At 43.9% G+C, this 20,955-nt stretch overlaps 1 protein-coding gene across 1 annotated transcript in view; it reads right to left on the bottom strand.

The window, feature by feature from the left end:
• The window catches only part of pigs (pickled eggs), a 173,514-nt gene extending 152,893 nt beyond the window's left edge, over nt 1–20,621 (bottom strand). Inside the window, exon 1 of the mRNA XM_067159204.2 lies at nt 20,507–20,621. The gene's annotated coding sequence lies outside the window, so the exon portion shown is untranslated. The remainder of the gene's footprint in view (nt 1–20,506) is intronic.
• Between the last annotated feature and the right edge of the window lie 334 nt (nt 20,622–20,955).

Here is a 20,955-nt window from a genome sequence, read left to right as displayed (position 1 = left end):
GGCGACGATGGGATAGGAAATGAATAGTGGTGTGAAGGAAGCGGCCTTGGCTTTAAGGTACAGCCTGGTGTGACTGGTGTGAAAATGGGAAACCACGGAATACCATCTTCAGGGTTGCCGGCAGTGGGGTTCGAATCCACTATCTCCCGGATGCAAGCTCACAGCGGCGCGCCCTTACCACACAGCCAACACGCCTGGTCGTACCGGCTGTAACAGCCTGCCTGTATATTGGTGGGAAGTAGCTAGGGTGTAAGATAACTTTCTTCTTTAGCATGCCATTCCTCTGGTTCATACATTTCCTGATATATCTGGTACGTAACACACTGGTTCATCATAGTATTCGAGCTATTCAATCCCTACTCTGAGCCACTGATTGGAATGAGTAGTGTGCATATTTAACGGAATGATGATAGAGGAGTGTTCACGGCAGTCTGCGACCTGGTTATTCCAGCTCTGGAACTTTGGCACCGTAGTACTGTTCGTTGAAAGTGAGAAAGTGTGCGGTTTTTCATTTGATCGAGTATTTTATATGATAACATTGCTTTCAATCGCTACATTCCTACTGACGTTTTTGTAATGACCTATGTGGAATTCAGTTAGGAAAACCACCAAGTCAGTCTTTCTGAGAATCCCGTACATCAGCTAGTTGTAAATAAATCGCAGGGAGGAATTCAGTGCTCGTAGAATTTTAAGTGTTTCTTCTCTCGTCATGTCAACTAAAACAACGTCACAATAGTCAAGAATAGGGAGAATGGGTGTATGTGTTAGTTTGGCCTCTAGCTCAAATGGAAATACATCCCTCTGACGTTTAAGAGGGTGAAGAACTCCAAAAATCTTTTTACGTATTTCTTTCGTGTGATCAGACGAATCAACTATTTCATTCATCATTACGCCGTGATTTTTAACCGTTTTACTGTAGGGAATAATGTTACCATGTAGTAGGATAGGCGGGATTGCGACATTGTTTGAGCAGCTCAGTAATTTTCGTGATCCAATTATAATTGTCGGATATTTTTGGCAGTTTAGTATAAGAGAGCTTCGTTGTGCATATACACTGAGTCGTCGGAGGTCCCTGTTAATATCTAGTTTTGCAGTGTCTATATATTTGAAGATCGTCAGCACAGAGGTCATGTGTGTTATTTCCTGTCACAGTTGGTATGTCATTGATATAAATACAGAAAATTAGGGGCCGTAGAATACTGCCCTGTGGGGCAACACTAAGTTTCATTTTCCATTCAGAGGCCTTGTCGTTTACTGTTACACGCTGTTGACGGTTACTCAAATAAGAACTAAGAACCTTAAGCGCAGCCAGGTCGAAATTTAGCAGTTCCATTTTCTTTATCATAGTCGGAATTACTATTGACGTCAGAAAAGTTGGATGGCGCAGCCACGCGGTAGAATATTGAATCTGCAACATAGTGACTGGTGAGGTTTATTTACATGGCGAAGCATTGACGTCGTGGTGGAAACAGAAAGAAAATTTTCAAATTTGAGGAGGTACTGCTCTGTATACGGTTGCAAATGGTATAAAACGGATGCGAAATCTCTTCACTAATTTCCTGTACAAAAAGTTCAGAGAGAAAGATGGGCTTCCGCGCTGTCAATTGGAAAACGCGTTACGCGATACATGACAGTGTGTAGTCTGCATTCTCGTGAAGACGACTTCTTTCCACAGCGTAGGTATAGGTACTGTTTATTGTACTCATTGATACTTATTGTCTCTAATTTGTATTCACAAAGATTTAGCTACATCAAAAATACTGATAAACTTGTAGCCTAATACTTCTGTGTCGCACGTAGAATGTAATCCGCCCTTTGTAAACTTCTTCATATGTGTAACAGCAGACAGTAAATTAACTATCTACGTGTGAGTAATATCTTTAACTGGTAGTAATTAAGCACTGCATTTAAACTGCCTATAAAATAGTTCTACCAATGAAGAAAATATGTAGTATTTTGCCATCATAAATTACCTTTTTTTGCTATTTGTTTTACGTCACACCGACACGGATAGGTCTTACGGCGACGATGGGACAGGAAAGGTCTAGGAATGGGAAGGAAGCGGCCGTGACCTTAATTAAGGTACAGCCCCAGCATTTGGGAAACCACGGAAAAACCATCTTCAGGGCTGCCGACAGTGGGATTCGAACCCACTATCTCCCGGATGCGATCTCACAGCTGCATGCTCCTAACCGCACGGCCAACTCGTCCGGTCATCATAAATTAGAAGCCATAACCCAATTATTTGGTAGAATTGGACAAAGTATTCTTCAACACCACACAGCTGTGACTGTAGAGGTTATAGTACTCTTAAATTATAATTTTCAAACTTTGTTCTGCATATTCTGTAGGCAGTTATAAGTTTTATACTTATTATTGTCGGTTCTAAGTTCTAACTTTTGTGCTGATGGTAAAAATGGAAGAATATTGAGATTAGGATGTGGGCTGTTCCAACACAAGCCTGTATAAAGCCTAGGATTTATTTGCTTTACAACATTTACTTAGTAGAATTATTATTTTATTTCTTCCCCAAGATTACAGTTTACAAGACACCTGGCTAAGGCTTTGGCATACACCAAATCAACAAGAAATTACTCCATAACCTCTAATAGTGGAAAATTACAGTAGCTTAACTGTTAAGGTGAATTAGCGTGTCAACGGTAACATTTCTCTGACAAACCCACTTTACATGTACAGTTGCACTTCACATTTTCACTCCCTTTGTTCAAGACAACATTAACCTTGTGGGGTTTTGAATCGATGTGGGATGATTGTAAACACAACGCGACAACACCAGTTTCATCTTCTGTTTCAAATTTTTTACCTACACATATCAAGTAATTACGCTTGAATATTTCTTCCCCTTCCACTAATGGACGCGTGAAATCTCCGACAACTCTCAACAGTTGCGCGTACGACACCAAAGACATTTTGAACACTTCATAAATACTACAGACGCACACCCGATCACTGTCGTGTTTATTTCCCGTCACTATCTCGCCGCCATATTGGAAACAGCTGACCGTAAGCTCCTCCCCCGTTTCGGACGTCAATAGTGTCAAAGACGCTACTGAAGTCAAGAAGGATACGTAAAGTGAGCAGCAGTCCTTTGTCCGTAGCGTTTCTAATGTCTTCAATAACCTTCAAAAGTGCTGTCGCGGTACCGTGAACCTTCTCAAATCCAGATTGCAAAGGGTCCAAAAGAGCATTTTTATTTAGGTATTCCTGAACTTCCTCGTATACTACAGTAAACGTTCAAAGTCTTTAGAAAGCGCAGGGAGTACGGACATAGGACGATAGTCAGAGGGTGATTGTGGGTCTAAACTCTTAGGTACCGATATAATATTGGCTGTTTTCCAGACAGTAGGGAAATTTCCGTTCAGTAAACAGTAGTTCAATATGTGCGTCAGTATAGGCGAGATAGCACCCATAATGTTATGTATAAAAGTAATAGGAATATCAACTACACCTATAGTCTTTGATTTAATCGAGTACAAAGCCTTTTAACCTGGTTTTCTGTGACACTGTGAAATGTGAATGGTGGATTAGCTGGAGGGGAGGGCGGTGAGTCGGTGCAGTTTATTTCGGTAGATTGAATATTTATTCTACTAATCGTTCAGTTCGTCAAGTGGAGTGTCAGGAGTTGTCTGTCTCTGTTGATGTTTTCTTATTCCCAGAGCTCTAAGTTGGTCCCATGCGCGATTAGAATTTAAGTTGTTAGCTAAATTCCGAAAATATATACATTTTTTAAAATCTCTGATTAACTGCTTTGTGCGATTTCTTAAGATGCGGTTATATTCGAAGTCTGTGTCATCTACGGTTTGTTTATAATGTCGAAATAACGAGTCACGGTGAGCCATCATTCTCTTGCCTTTATCATCTAGCCATGGACAAGAAGGACGAGAAACCTGTATTCGACGTGTGTGCATATCTTTGCCGCATTATTTGTATAAAATGTCACTTCTTTATTGCTTATCACATGACCATTATTATTATAATAACATTACCGTATTTATTCTAAACCAGAATATTGCATCTTTACTCAAACTGTTTATTCTTGCATTCATTTCACTTGTACTCGGAATATATGAAATGCTGCAGTTATGTTGGGATGGGAGTAACAGAGGTAGCCGGGGGACGGGGTTGTCGTCCAAGAAGTCCAGACACCCCAGGAGTTTTAACGAATGTACTTTTATTGAACATTTTATATATAATGTGCATTAATATTAGCTTCCGGAGTCCGACTCATTGGCTGAATGATCAGTGTTGAGGCCATCGGTTCAGACGGTCCCGGGTTCGATTCCCGGCTGGGTCGGAGATTTTAATCGCATCTGATTAATTCTTCTGGATGGGGACTGGGTGTTTGTCCCAACATATTCATATTCAGACAACATACTACACTACCAACCACCAAAGAAACACACAACACTGATTACATCCCTCTATATAACGTTGGCGTCGGGAAGGTCTTCCGGCCGTAAAACAGGGCCAAATCCACATGTGCGACACAGTTCGCACCCGTGACCCCACAGATGTGGGAAAAGTGGGGGAAGAAGAAGAAAATTATTATTAGCTTCCGGAATCCGCACGAATCCCCCACTCTTACTTGGATCCAAGGACACTCCTTTCCATTTTCGGTATTCTACACCACCTAAACATGGAAGTTTGGACACCTACCAAAATAAAATTCTGGATGAATGCCCCCACCCCCAAACTGAAATCCTGGCTACGCTACTGCGCTGCAGCACGCCTTATTAATATATTGAGCTATTTAATACTTGACACGCAGTAGCTGTAGCCATCATGTCAACCTGGAATTCAAACATTCCACGGCTGCAGTCTCTCTCACACAAATGACACTCGCTAGAAGCGATTACGTCACACGCAAAACAAGTAAATAGCATGTGCATTCCACACACGCCTTGCTCTACCCACGTCATCCAATATCAGCGTTCAGTCTGCAAGCATCTGTCAATAAACAGTCCTCTTATACCCTGCATGACCAGGTCCATTAGTCTCGCTACGTCCACTGCCTCACAAAACATAGGCTATCGTCCGAAAATACGGTACACTTATTTCCTGAAAAACTACGTCCTGGAAAATTGCACATGCTAACTACCTCTTCCAGTTTTCAATTCGCACGTAATAATAATAATAATAATAATAATAATAATAATAATAATAATAATAATAATAATAATAATAATAATAATAATAATAATAGGTCACGTCTCATTCTAGTGTTCATATTTGCAAAGAGCAAATGTAAAGCCCACGATACGTTGGTTCAGAGTATTATTCTAATCCTGTATGATATACATTTAACTTTAGCAGTAGAAACATAAATAAACTTGTGCTACATACACAGATCGAACAAGTCAACGAGTTAATTTAAAATCATCAAATTGCAAATTCAACTTGCAAAAAATATATTTCCCCATAAAATATACCACTCTCTATGTCCAAACATTTTAGCGGAAAATATTTTCTTTATGAGAGCCTAAGCTGAAATACTTTAAACGGAAGCTCCATTTTAAGAATGAAAACTGTTTTGGCCTGGGGCGAGTCCTCAACGGTTCCTATTATGCCCCAATTGTTGTCTATCCCTGGCGATGAACTATACTGCCGAACACAAGCAGGAAGTATTGTGCACGCCACACGGCCGCTGCCCACACCGTCACGGCCTACAAGATCTATCGATATAAATATCTGGGAAGACTCGCCACACGTGGAGACCCGTGGGCTGAGGGGCAAGGTACGCCATTTTGAATCGTTAACACGCAATAAAATTGTAAACAAGGCTAAGCAACGCCTTCTATATTGGTTACGATTTATACGATAATCAGAAGGCGCACAATATCGATAGCACTTTACCTCACAAGTTCAATGTTCGTGCGGATATCAGCTAGTATTTCAGTTCAGGTGTTGTCACCGTACGAGGAAGATACTTCCAAATATCTGGGGGGAAATTGTTCCATCTAAAACATGCACATAACAAAAGTTTTAGAAGCTGATCATGAATATGAAAACAGGGAGGTTCACGATTTTAGATATTCAGTGCAAAGTTCATCATTGTGATGGTGGTGTTTGTCTGATCATCAGCACATACTGCCCAGTAAGATGGAGTGAGAAGCCGAACGCGAAGAAGAGTATAACAGGATTCCTCAATGCCCTAACCCAACGTTTTTCAACTCTGATCTTACAGGAAATAAGAGTATATACCGTACCTAACATTTCTTTAAATGTTATTTGAAGTTTAAGAGAAGTTTTCAAACCAAGGTCGTATTGTACTCACTCTTGACTGTGTTCATTGTACGAAACAGGATGTAGAGGAGGGAAAGAGAAGTTCCACAGTCTTTTCCGGAATGAAGACGAAGCTGGGAGATTCTTCCGCCCCGCGGCGCACTTATTCTTTATTAGTGAATAAGTTGTGCTGTGGCTTCCTTTTTTCTTTTCGACCAAGTTCTCCTTTTGCAATCCTCTTACTTATGTGACGGTGTTCATTCTCTTCATGTCTGTATGGTTCGTTTGTGAGTTTTGAGCTTACAGTTAACTTCATCGTTTGACGCTCTTATTATTATTATTATTATTATTATTATTATTATTATTATTATTATTATTATTATTATTATTATTATTATTCGTTACACCGATTCAAGGAGCACACTGGAACTCGTTAGCTGAGTTTCACCTTCTTCGTCCTAAAACCTCGTCACCAATTCCTACCCGTTCTTCTGTCTATTTCTTACCGCTTTTGTTTTCAAGTTTCTCCCAAAATTTGAGCTTTGAAGTTTCTCATGAAGTCGTCTTGTAGCTTTTCCTTTGTTTCTGTGAGTTTATTACATTAAATTAAATACGGTAATATTTCGGCCAGTCTGTTCTTGGCCATTCTGGAGATATATCGATAGAATTTCAAGCGTCTCTTGCGTGCGATATTTGCGCTGTATATATTCCTGTGAATTTCCCATTCTTGGTTTTCAATTTTCCGCCATTTTAGAATGACCTCCTCAGATGCGGCAAGACAACTGATCTGTTGGGCGATATCAATGCACAGCTAAAGAACGAGGTATGGACATTCAAGAGAAATGTTGATGTTGAACTCCTGTTAGGTCCCCTCTGAGTAGATAGTCGATATACAAATTGTTGCCATCTATTGCTATTTTAAAAAAAGCGAACCAATACGACGTAAAGCAGTGTCTGTGAGGATGGGGCTCTACCTAAAACACCCAGTCCCCGAGCCAGACGAATTAACCAATTACGGTTAAAATCGCCGACCCGGACAATATAGTTTCGAAACTCAGACAGTGGTATGGCGAAGATGAACTCTGACTATGAACCCGACGTGACGATCGTTCTAATTCATAAATTTACGTATAAATCCTGGCTGGCAGTTCTCCAAGCTGCCGCGAGCCAAGGTCGACAAATTATTTTCCGTTTAAATGTATGAGTCATTACAAACGAGCCCTAATGAGGCAGACAGAGAGGGACCGCAGTGGAAAAGCCCCTCACGTAACACAGCAAAAATCTCCCAACGAAATAAATTATTCGACCAACAAGCAAAGAAAGAATTGCAAAATCAACCTGCTACGGACGCAACAAAAAGTGTGAACGCTCAATTACCAAATTATCGTAGTCACCGGACCGGAACAAGTTTTCACTAGCAAATAAAAAAACCGAAACCAAGGAGAAAAAAGTGGTCAGAAAAAATCCAGGACCAAAATGCGAAAATGAAATTTGGATGAAAATGTAGCGACAGAAAATCTATCAAATGACAGGCAAAATGCGTCTCTTTAGCAAAATCACGTGATCATAAATACGTGTTTCAGTAATGAAGTTGATAACGAGAGGGGAGTACTTCACATCACAGCCTGCACGGTTGCTACGCAATTAATGAACTAATCTTATGAGATAATTAGAGATAAGACTGATTAGCATTTGCACATGACCTTTTTAACTTAAGACAATTTGAACTGATCGAACTTCTAGTTTGAAAACGGAAAAATTGTTGAACGCACCATGACAGCCGAAGAAAACACGATCATTAAAACTATTGAACGAGGTGAACAGTTCCCTTTACCGACACCATTAACTCTGATACAAACACTTCCATAACCCAGTGCTGCCTACTGACATCTCACATTGTACTCTCAATGTTAATCCTGGTCTTGAAAACAGCAAGGGAAGAGGCTACATCGTAAAGGCACGCGCTTCTTCATCAAGTTCTGGAAGCATTGCGCTTAATGCAATCCGTAGTTCATTGGGATCTGTAGACAATGTATTTACAGTAATTTAGTTTATTTTGTCCATAGGGACAAGCTGTAAATTCACAGATTTGATGCTTCTACGGTAAGTCATGTTTCTCTCTCTTCAAGCACTTTTACTGTACTATTGTCCGGCTCCATGGCTAAATGGTTAGCGTGCTGGCCTTTGGTCACAGGGGTCCTGGGTTCCATTCCCGGCAGGCTCGGGAATTTTAACCATCATTGGTTAATTTCTTTGGCTTGGTGTATGGAACGTCTTCATCATCACGTCGCGCGTCAAATCAAAAGACCTGCACCTGGCGAGCCGAACATGTCCGCGGAGAGTCGCGGCACTAAAAGCCATACGCCATTTCATATTTTCATTACACTATTACGTGCACTTTTAATGTCAGATTTTCTCAAATTCTATGTTTTTCTTCAAAACCCTCAAAACACTCAATTATAAATATTTCTGAAGTCCACCAGTGATCCATTACTGCGTACTGGTATTCGGTCTGCCCACTTGAAACATGTACCGCCACGAATACTCCATTCCCTATTCAGAAATGTCTCTGTTCAAGCAAAAAGCCGGTACCGTTTATAACTCCTTCACGTCACTTCGCCCCTCTTCCCGGTGTCCCTTACAAGTGCGGCTTGCTTGTTCTGGACGTTTCTTGATAGCCATCCTCTACGTTAACTTGAGATTCCTGTTGAATGTCCTTTTCACGTCGTTGACCAAGTTTTAAGTGATGAGAGGAACTGTTTTGTCATTCCTGTTTGCTCTTCACTAATAATAAAAGGCCATATTTGTGATTTGAAAACGTTAAAAAGACAAAGGTGGTCACGTTGTGCGCGCCTTACATAAGTGAAGGTGAAAGCTCTGCAACTGGACAACCCAAAGACAAGGACTCTCTAGGTGACGGTTCTGCGTTGTCAAGAAATGACGAACCGCGATGGAAGGGTCTAAGAAGAACACAGAACAAGGCAGATGAAAGTACATGAAGATGGACAGAGTTTGCATTGGACAAGATGAGGCGTTGTTAATCGGCACGGAACAGCTTCCAAAGCTCAGGATGAGAAGTTCGCGAGTTTCTCGGAAAACCCGCCTGGAAAGTGAGCAGCATTTTTCGATTCCCCGACACAGAAACTAGAGACTGTCATCGTGTCACTGCGACCTTCACTTTGAACTGTGCGATTCGCAAGCAGACCACAAAAAGTCATAAAGTAATGCAATTTCCTTACAAATGAAACGGGAACCACGCATAATTCAGTACTTTGAACAACTCGTGCAGGTCAGGACACACAACACCTCCCTTCCCATCCTTAATCCAAATAATTGGAGGAAAGAAGAACAAGAAAAATAAATTTCCGAGGTCTTTATCCTACAGCCCGTTGCATTTTTCCATGCAACAAGGTTAATAATAATAATAATAATAATAATAATAATAATAATAATAATAATAATAATAATAATAATAATAATAATGCTATTGAATTTACGTGCCACTAATTACGCCGAGGTGCCAGAAGTTTGTGCCGCACGAGTTCTACACGACGCTGCGGACCTGAATCAGTTATCGCTGATGTGCATTTAGGGCAGCCGCCCAGGTGGCAGATTCCCTATCTGTTGCTTCCTAGCCTTTTCTTAAATAACTGCAAAGAATCTGGAAATTTGCTGAACATCTCCCTTCGTAAGTTATTCCTATCCTTAACTCCCCTTCCTATAAACGAATATTTGTCCCAATCTGTCCTCTTGAATATGAACTTTATTTTCATATTGTGATCTTTCCAACTTGTAAAAACACCACTGAAACTTATTTGTCTACTGATGTCATTACACGCCATCTCACCACTGACAGCTCGAAACCTACTGTACCACTTAGTCGAGCAGCTCGTCTCCTTTCTCCCAGGTCTTCCCAGCCCAAATTTTGCAACATTTTTGTAACGCTACTCTTTTGTCGGAAATCACCCAGAACAAATCGAACTGCTTTTCTTTGGATATTTACCAGTTCTTGAATCAAGTAATCCTGGTGAGGGTCCTATACATTCGAACCATACTGTAGTCGGAGTCTTACCAGAGACATACATGCCCTCTCCTTTGCACCCTTACTAAAACCAAACCAAACCCCATGGCACTACAGCCCTTGAAGGGCCTTGGCCTACCAAGCGACCGCTGCTCAGCCCGAAGGCATGCAGATTACGAGGTGTCGTGTGGTCAGCACGACGAATCCTCTCGGCCGTTATTCTTGCCTTTCGAGACCGGAGCCGCCACCGCACCGTCAGATAGCTCCTCAATTCTAATCACGTAGGCTGAGTAGACCTCGAACCAGCCCTCAGGTCCAGGTAAAAATCATTGACCTGACCGGGAATCGAATCCGGGGCCTCCAGGTAAAAGGCAGGCACGCTACCCCTACACCACGGGGCCGGTTTACACCCTTACTACAACCCCTAAATACCCTCATAACCATATGCAGAGATCTGTACCCTTTATTTACAATCATATTTATGTGATTACCCCAATGAAGACCTTTCCTTATATTAACACCTAGGTACTTACAATGATCCCCATAAGGATCGTTCACCCCATCAACGCAGTAATTAAAACTGAGAGGACTTTTCCTATTTGTGAAACTCACAACCTGACTCCTAACCCCGTTTATCAGCTGCCCATATCAGAACATCTTTTTGCAGTTGCTCACAATCTTGTAACTTATTTATCACTCTGTACAGAATAACAGCCTTATCTCTAATCCCAGTTCTTTACTGATACCATTTATGTGTAAGAAAACATAAATGTGCAATAATGCTGTCTTGAGAAATTTCCCTTTTAATGATTACAGGATCGCATAATGATTCCTCTTCTCTAATTTTCTGAGTTCTGTTTTCTAGAAATATAGCCACCCAATGAGTCTCTCTTTGATGCAGTCATTTTTCCCAATAGTCTCCCATGATCTACCCTAGATAGGTCAATCGTGATACAGTCCACTTGACCTCCTGAATCCAAGCTATCTGCTATGTCCTGCTGGAATCGTACAAGTTGAGCCTTCCTAAACCCCAACTGCCTTGTTTCGAACCAGTTATTAATTTCGGAAATATCAGGAAGATGGTTTCCCAAAGCTTAGATGTTACGACCAACCAAGCACACAATCTGATGTGCTAGTGGAGAGAGTGACGTGAACTGGGCGCGTTCAGTAGCATGCAGGTGTCGGCGCGTGCTACGGCGAGCCCAGCATTCCTCGCGAGTGGGAGTGGAGACAGCTGAAGGTCGCTCGCCGCACCGACACACAATCTACTCTGATCGGAAAAAATACCTGCTTTTCGACCTCTACGGACGAACGTGCCATCCGGCTGCCCAAGGCGGGCGTGCACAGTCTCGTAATATCGCTACTCAAAAAGCTTAAAAACATGAAGAAACGTTTTGTCAGTACGAAGCTCATTTTAACAGACGGGGTCCCACGTTCAGGTTTCCCTTGGCTCGGGGATGAACATGGCTGTCAACTCATTATTGTAATAATACAATGTTACGACCAGCCTGCAGCCGGACATCACTGATAATGTTGTTTTCTGCGATAAGAAACAGATAATCAGCTCCATCTCGTTGTCCTCGGTACAAAAACCATTTGCAATTAATGACGCATGCTTTACGAAGAGTCTCCAAGTCTTCAGAACTCAATGAACTCCCGTGGTGCCCATGACACCGAGGTTAGCCCGTTCGAGTCCCGTTCGTGGAAACATTTTCACCGTCAGAATGTGGTCGTGAGGATAGGAGAGGTGGCGATACACAATTCCTAATCACTGGGCTGCGTGTCAAAAACCTGGATTCAATTCAAAACCTCTCCGCCGTGCCTACACCCATGTCTTCGGACATTCTCGCCACTACAAACCATGTCCTCGGACACTCCCGACACTACAAACCATGTCCTCGGACACTCCCGACACTACAAGCTGTGTCCTCGGACACTCCCGACACTACAAGCTATGTGCTCGGATACTCCCGACACTACAAGCTATGTCCTCGGACACTCCCGACACTACAAGCTATGTGCTCGGACACTCCCGACACTACAAGCTGTGTCCTCGGACACTCCCGACACTACAAGCTATGTGCTCGGATACTCCCGACACTACAAGCTATGTGCTCGGACACTCCCGACACTACAAGCTATGTGCTTGGACACTCCCGACACTACAAGCTATGTGCTCGGACACTCCCGACACTACAAGCTATGTGCTCGGACACTCCCGACACTACAAGCTGTGTCCTCGGACACTCCCGACACTACAAGCTATGTGCTCGGATACTCCCGACACTACAAGCTATGTGCTCGGACACTCCCGACACTACAAGCTGTGTCCTCGGACACTCCCGACACTACAAGCTGTGTCCTCGGACACTCCCGACACTACAAGCTGTGTCCTCGGACACTCCCGACACTACAAGCTATGTGCTCGGATACTCCCGACACTACAAGCTATGTGCTCGGACACTCCCGACACTACAAGCTATGTGCTCGGACACTCCCGACACTACAAGCTATGTGCTCGGACACTCCCGACACTACAAGCTGTGTCCTCGGACACTCCCGACACTACAAGCTATGTGCTCGGACACTCCTGGCACTACAAGCTATGTGCTCGGACACTCCCGACACTACAAGCTGTGTCCTCGGACACTCCCGACACTACAAGCTATGTGCTCGGACACTCCTGGCACTACAAGCTATGTGCTCGGACACTCCCGACACTACAAGCTATGTGCTCGGACACTCCCGACACTACAAGCTATGTGCTCGGACACTCCCGACACTACAAGCTATGTGCTCGGACACTCCCGACACTACAAGCTGTGTCCTCGGACACTCCCGACACTACAAGCTATGTGCTCGGACACTCCTGGCACTACAAGCTATGTGCTCGGACACTCCCGACACTACAAGCTATGTGCTCGGACACTCCCGACACTACAAGCTATGTGCTCGGACACTCCCGACACTACAAGCTATGTGCTCGGACACTCCCGACACTACAAGCTATGTGCTCGGACACTCCCGACACTACAAGCTATGTGCTCGGACACTCCTGGCACTACAAGCTATGTGCTCGGACACTCCCGACACTACAAGCTATGTGCTCGGACACTCCCGACACTACAAACCATGTCCTCGGACACTCCCGACACTACAAGCTATGTGCTCGGACACTCCCGACACTACAAGCTATGTCCTCGGACACTCCCGGCACTACAAGCTATGTGCTCGGACACTCCTGGCACTACAAGCTATGTGCTCGGACACTCCTGGCACTACAAGCTATGTGCTCGGACACTCCTGGCACTACAAGCTATGTGCTCGGACACTCCCGACACTACAAGCTGTGTGCTCGGACACTCCCGACACTACAAGCTATGTCCTCGGACACTCCCGACACTACAAGCTGTGTCCTCGGACACTCCCGACACTACAAGCTATGTGCTCGGACACTCCCGACACTACAAGCTATGTCCTCGGACACTCCCGACACTACAAGCTATGTGCTCGGACACTCCCGACACTACAAGCTATGTGCTCGGACACTCCTGGCACTACAAGCTATGTGCTCGGACACTCCCGACACTACAAGCTATGTGCTCGGACACTCCCGACACTACAAGCTATGTGCTCGGACACTCCCGACACTACAAGCTATGTGCTCGGACACTCCCAACACTACAAGCTATGTGCTCGGACACTCCCGACACTACAAGCTATGTGCTCGGACACTCCTGGCACTACAAGCTATGTGCTCGGACACTCCCGACACTACAAGCTGTGTCCTCGGACACTCCCGACACTACAAGCTATGTGCTCGGACACTCCCAACACTACAAGCTATGTGCTCGGACACTCCCGACACTACAAGCTGTGTCCTCGGACACTCCCGACACTACAAGCTATGTGCTCGGACACTCCCGACACTACAAGCTATGTGCTCGGACACTCCCAACACTACAAGCTGTGTCCTCGGACACTCCCGACACTACAAGCTATGTCCTCGGACACTCCCGACACTACAAGCTATGTGCTCGGACACTCCCGGCACTACAAGCTATGTCCTCGGACACTCCCGACACTACAAGCTATGTGCTCGGACACTCCTGGCACTACAAGCTATGTGCTCGGACACTCCCGACACTACAAGCTATGTGCTCGGACACTCCCGACACTACAAGCTATGTGCTCGGACACTCCTGGCACTACAAGCTATGTCCTCGGACACTCCCGACACTACAAGCTATGTGCTCGGACACTCCTGGCACTACAAGCTATGTGCTCGGACACTCCCGACACTACAAGCTATGTGCTCGGACACTCCCGACACTACAAGCTATGTGCTCGGACACTCCCGACACTACAAGCTATGTGCTCGGATACTCCCGACACTACAAGCTATGTGCTCGGACACTCCCGACACTACAAGCTATGTGCTCGGACACTCCCGACACTACAAGCTGTGTCCTCGGACACTCCCGACACTACAAGCTATGTGCTCGGATACTCCCGACACTACAAGCTATGTCCTCGGACACTCCCGACACTACAAGCTATGTGCTCGGACACTCCCGACACTACAAGCTATGTCCTCGGACACTCCCAACACTACAAGCTATGTGCTCGGACACTCCTGGCACTACAAGCCATGCAATAAATAAATAAATAAATAAATAAATAAATAAATAAATAAATAAATAAATAAATAAATAAATAAATAAATACATTCAAATATCTGGGAGAGTGGATAACCCCAAATGTTAATGAGGATCTTGCAATGAAGAGTAGATGCACTAAATTAGAAAGAGCTTATTATCTTTGTTAGAACATATACACGTCTAAATCCCTCGCCTTGAATCTTAAACTTAGACACTACAACTCCGTAGTAAGACCATCTGTACTGTACGCCTCAGAATGCCTAAACATGACCCGGAAAGGACAACTCAGAAAACTAGAACTGAAAGAGCGAAAGATCCTCAGAAGGATTATGGGTCCCATTAAAGAAGGAGATGGCTACAGAATCAGGCACAACAAGGAACTGTACAGTAAAATAGAGAGCATTACAACAGCTATGAGGAAGAGAAGACTAATCTTCTATGGTCACGTAGTCAGGATGGACAGCCAGAGACTCACTTCAAGAATCTTCAACACTGTATCTAGAGGGAAAACAACAAATGCCAAATGGACGAATTTAGTGCGGAAAGACCTACAATACCTAAACATTGATCACATTGACATTTACAACCGAGATAAATTCAGAAAGTCAGTCAAGACATCTGACTCTCTCCAGTCACTAACAACTAAATCACTGCGTCCAGGAGTAGGAGTGAAATGGACTCAAGAAAGAAAAGACATCCATAGCGCTAGAATGAAAGAATACTGGGCTAAGAGGAAGAAAAGAGCTCACCAGAGTTAAGAACCACATGGTCCATCGTAGGCCTAAACGAAGAAGAATAAATAAATAAATAAATAAATAAATAAATAAATAAATAAATAAATAAATAAATAAATAGGTACTGGAATGTCAGTTAAATCTAATGAGCGGATGATCCTGTTTAACGAAAATGGAACTGGAAGACTACTGAAGGAACATACTGTATCCTATAGCTTCACATCAGGTTTCTGTTCCATCCAGCCAGCGTTACGATATCGTCAAGCATCATACGGTCGAATGTCAGAGAGTAGGTGCGACCACGTGTAATGTACGCAACGTCAGCAACACTTCTCATTATACAAATGTCGATGGCACACAATCGATTATTCCGTGACGCAATCAACTTTCCGAGAAGTGTCATTGCGTGCCGCTGGAATTGGAGCACCTTCACGCAACTGAACTGGTCATCTCATCCATTGATCGTTTCAGTGACAATAAAAAAGTATGTCTCCAAGTATTACCCGCAGTAATCCTCTATTTGCAAGGGCCAGGAATGAATGAGGAGGTGGAAGGAATCAGGTGTGGAATTGTCCCGGCATTTGCCTGCAAGTGAAAATAGGAAACCAGAAGAGCCAACGGTGGTGTTCGAACCCAGAACTCAGAGCTCGGACAACACCGCACCTTCTCCATTCACCTCACTTTACACCTGTCATTGTTCCCACCTGTTTACAAGACTCGGACCTTGGTGAAACAAGTCAGGAAAACAGAATCCATACAAAAGTCGACGAAATTAATTCGCAGAAAAATGAAAACAGAGCATCAACAAAAATGTGTCCCCAGACACAGACAGCAGCCGCGAAGGTTTTCCGTGGTTTCGCCTAATCTCTGCAGAGAAATGTAGTGTCCTATGGTCGCCATAAAACAAAAAGTAATTATTGTTTTTAGGAGACGCCTAAAGATTGCCTTTCACGCTTCGATAGATCAGTGATCTCTACCGCGTTAGTATGACCCGAGCGTCCCCATAAAACGTAAAAGGAGTTATTGTAGCCCAGGAATATTCCTTAACGTGGATTTGTCGTTTAGCCCAGCGGTGACCGAACCGCGCTACCATTGGCTTGGTAGACCACGAGACAAAATATGAAATTTCACAGAATTAATCGAAACTTGTATATCTCAGATTATTTGCATAATATTTACTTTTCAGTTAAGATTATGACAATCATGCCGAATTCACTGACGTAAACTTCTTCCTTTAGAAACTCGTCGTCCAATTTGAAATGCTCAAGTGCTTAGAGACCCGTGACGGAATAGAAACTCATGTTTTCACCACGTCTGCGAGGCGAGAACACAAGACATTAGACGTTTCTAATGCGGTTTCGTACTTTCTGCAAATTTATAAAAATACTATGCTGTTTGAAAATTGTCGACGACTTTATGACGATACTGTTGACTCATCCAAGATAGAGAGAAGCTGGAGATTCAGGAATACACACTCAGAGTGATGCTGGGTCACTGACTTCTTGACGTCGAACAGCGCCTGAACTGTGACCAGCTTAACCAATAACTATAAGTGACGTTTCCAAAATTAAATAAAGTTGTGAGAAGACGAACACGCTGTCCTCAGTCACGACAGTTCTTGGAGTCATTTCCGATCTTTTTGGTTAATACAGCCAACGGCCGTAGCCGTGTTGAAACACCGGATCCCGTGAGATCTCCGAAGTTAAGCAACATTGGGCGTGGTCAGGAGTTGAATGGGTTGCCACGCGCTGTTGGTGGGGCGTAAGGGAATGGAGGAGCGGAAAGGAACTGGGCACCCTACCGCACGTAAACTCCGGCTCAGGAACACCTCTGCGGAGGTTCGGACCTGCCTTCGGGCAGAATAACCCTTACCTTACCTTCGTTAATACAGGGCCTCCGGTTCGATTCCTCCATGAGTCGAGGAGTTTAGTTGCATCTAATGAATTCCTCTGCAATACTCTGAATTCCACCCAGCTACTATAGAAACACACAATATACATGAAGGCCCTATAGCAAAATTAAAAAAAAAAAAAAAAAAAAAAAAAGATTTTGGCTTTTGCACCGAAACGCATATGTGAGGGCAAGATTAAAAAATTACAACTGCTCAAAGGAACGGAAACCAGAGTTGATTGAGAACGCCTCGTTCTAATAATATTTTCAACAATATTTAACAATATTTTCGTATACCATAGTCCGTGGGAAGCATTAAATAACACATTCCACTGATAATTATAAATATTACACACAAATTCGTTTAATATATTTCACTAAGTCCGCCTCTGTGGTGTAGTGGTTAGCGTGATTAGCTGCCACCCCCGGAGGTCCGGGTTCGATTCCCGGCTCTGCCACGAAATTTGAAAAGTGGTACGAGGGCTGGAACGGGGTCCACTCAGCCTCGGGAGGTCAACTGAGTAGAGGTGGGTTCGATTCCCACCTTAGCCATCCTCGAAGTGGTTTTCCGTGGTTTTCCACTTCACCTCCAGGCGAATGCTGGGATGGTACCTAACTTAAGGCCACGGCCGCTTCCTTCCCTCTTCCTTGTCTATCCCTTCCAATCTTCCCATCCCCCTACAAGGCCCCTGTTCACCATAGCAGGTGAGGCCGCCTGGGCGAGGTACTGGTCATACTCCCCAGTTTCATCCCCCGACCAAGAGTCTGAAGCTCCAGGACACTGCCCTTGAGGCGGTAGAGGTGGGATCCCTCGCTGAGTCCGAGGGAAAAGCCGAACCTGGAGGGTAAACAGATGATGATGATGATGATGATGATGATATTTCACTAAAATATTGTTGACAAATCAAATGACAACATAGAGAGAGTACTGTACTTGGCTCCACCTTAGTGCAACGCGATTTACAGAATTTACCATGATACTTTCTTCATGTGTTAATGTAAAGTGAGCGTTGTTATGAAACTAGGTAAAAAGAAAAACAATATTCAGATTGAGGCGCACGTGTTGTACTTGTGTCGCGGCAGTACACACTATTTCTGGCATTGTCTTCAAACCGCCACCAATGCTCAAACATTTCTCTTCGTTTGAAAACATTCTTTCTTCCCCGAAAGATCCTTAAAATGCCTGCGTCTCCACTTGGAACGCAGTCAAACCTGTTACATCATTACAACCATATGCAGACAGCTGAAATATAAGTAGAATTCAGTCAGTTACTAGTAACGTATCTCTGAATATTGCGCTACAAGCGCAGCGTGCAGCTCTTGTTCTTTCGTACAAATTTCAAATTCTGCGCAGAAACAGTAGACAAAAAGTTGCAAGATAACTTCTCTAGGTTTGGAAAGCACATTCCTTGAGCCGGTATTTGCTAATAATAATAATAATTTGGTTCGGCTGAATGGCTCACACGGTTGGCAGGTTCGATCCTAGCACAGTCCGGTGGTATTTAAGCGAACGAGCTACAATATCTGTAGGGGTGTGTTCACTTGGCTTATCGTCCACACGACGCATTATCGATGTAACCTTTGGCTGCTGTTAAAAGCGCGGCGCAGAAACTCGAGACGATGGATCTCAACGTCGTAGTTTCCATGTGAACGGAGAGAACTCGCAACACGGTAGCTGATCAAAGAACTGACCTCTGTTTTCTGTACGGCAGTGAAAGCTGGGTGGAATGAGTCTGGCTCCGTAGAGTACTAACCAAACATTGTCTCCTCTTACGACCACCCATCTTACAGCATTCTTCTGTAACACCAGGGGTTTTTGTCCGGCCCCGCGGTGTAGGGGGCAGCGTGACCGCCTGTCACCCGGCGGCCCCGGGATCGATTCACGGCCGGGTCAGGGTTTTTATTTGTAAATCATCAATATCCCTGGCCTGGGGACTGGGTGTTTGTGTCGTCCTTAACGTTCCTTTCCTCATATTCAACACTTTACACTTCCGCCATTTACATAATCCACGCAGGTATTATGGTGCAAATAGGGGCAAAAGATGTCCATAGGTCGACGCCCCAAAGAAATAGCATTTTAAAAACACGAGGTTTTAGAAGATTTTTCTTTCTGAATTAGTTATTGTCTACCTTTCACTTCCATACAAGGCCACTTTCCAGAAGAACGTTTTCATCGACCAAATTCATTCGGTTAAGAATGTCCTCCTTAAGTCTGCCGTCGCGAAGAACCCAAGCACCATTGCTTGCTTCTTAAACACCATCGAGCGATATTTCAAACCCCGTGCTGCTCTGACAACGTCGTGCTCACCGAGCTCGATAGCTGACAGTTGCTTAAGTGCGAGAGATAGTGGGTTCGAACCCCACTCCTAGCTCCTGTGTCGGTGCGACGTATAACAAATTGTGCACCATGCGCTACCCGGGTACTTTCTCGAATTACCTGCTAATTACGTGCCTTGTGACTGTTTTATTGTGACGTTGATTGGTATTTTACTAATTATTTCGTAGTTTTAAAGTTATTGTTAAGCGTTTCAGATGATTTTGTTTCGCGTGAAACTTCGTCTTTGTTGCAGTCTATGTTGTCAGAGAAGAACTTGATCCTCGCGACACGCTTTATGTCACCAATCAGCCTAGCGAACCCGAAAACTGTGGATTCAATACTAATCTGGGTCGTTTTACATGTGCTAGGGGTGTCAGTATTTTTCTCGAAATAGCAAGTGCCAAGTCTGATTGAAATTGCAGGCGCCGATATCGCTCCTGTATTGCGTGCTAGGGTAAGTGATTTACGATTACTCAAAAGTTCACTGGATTTGAGACCTATCAGCGGAGAGAGTGAAGCATATCCGTCCAGTCGAACGAACACACGGACTGGACAGATATGTTTTAGTATTTTTAAAAATATATAGATGATGATAATGATCCAATCGTGCCTTCTCTAAAACTAGTTAGAATGTACTCACGTATGAGATGTTGATGAGCAACTTGCGTGAGGATGTTAGTAAACACTTTTATCACTTGACAGATACACGAACTCCCCCCATTCCATGTAACAACCGAACCGGCTAAGCGCTTGTACTTTACTGACAGGCTGCAGTGCGCTCTCAGCAGAGCACCGCGCGACCCGACCCGACCCGACCATGCGACATCTCACGGCCGAGCTGCGAGTCAGCTCGAGCTCCCTTCACTGTGGTCAAGACATTTCGTGCAGGACAAACGACTACCAATAGGATTATTATCATTATTATTTCTCTTTGACTTCATAGAATTCGAAACATGAAGCTCTCTAGTGGGCATAGCGAGCTGGATGCGGTACTGGACATCAAGTCACATCAACACTTTCACTCCTACACACCGAACACCAATCTCCTACATTACCTACATTCGAGAGATAGTGGCTTCTAATTTTCAC

This window comes from Anabrus simplex, chromosome X, assembly GCF_040414725.1.
Source record: "Anabrus simplex isolate iqAnaSimp1 chromosome X, ASM4041472v1, whole genome shotgun sequence".
In the NCBI taxonomy this organism is placed as follows: Eukaryota; Metazoa; Arthropoda; class Insecta; order Orthoptera; family Tettigoniidae; genus Anabrus; species Anabrus simplex.
This window is presented reverse-complemented; position numbering and strand designations above follow the sequence as displayed.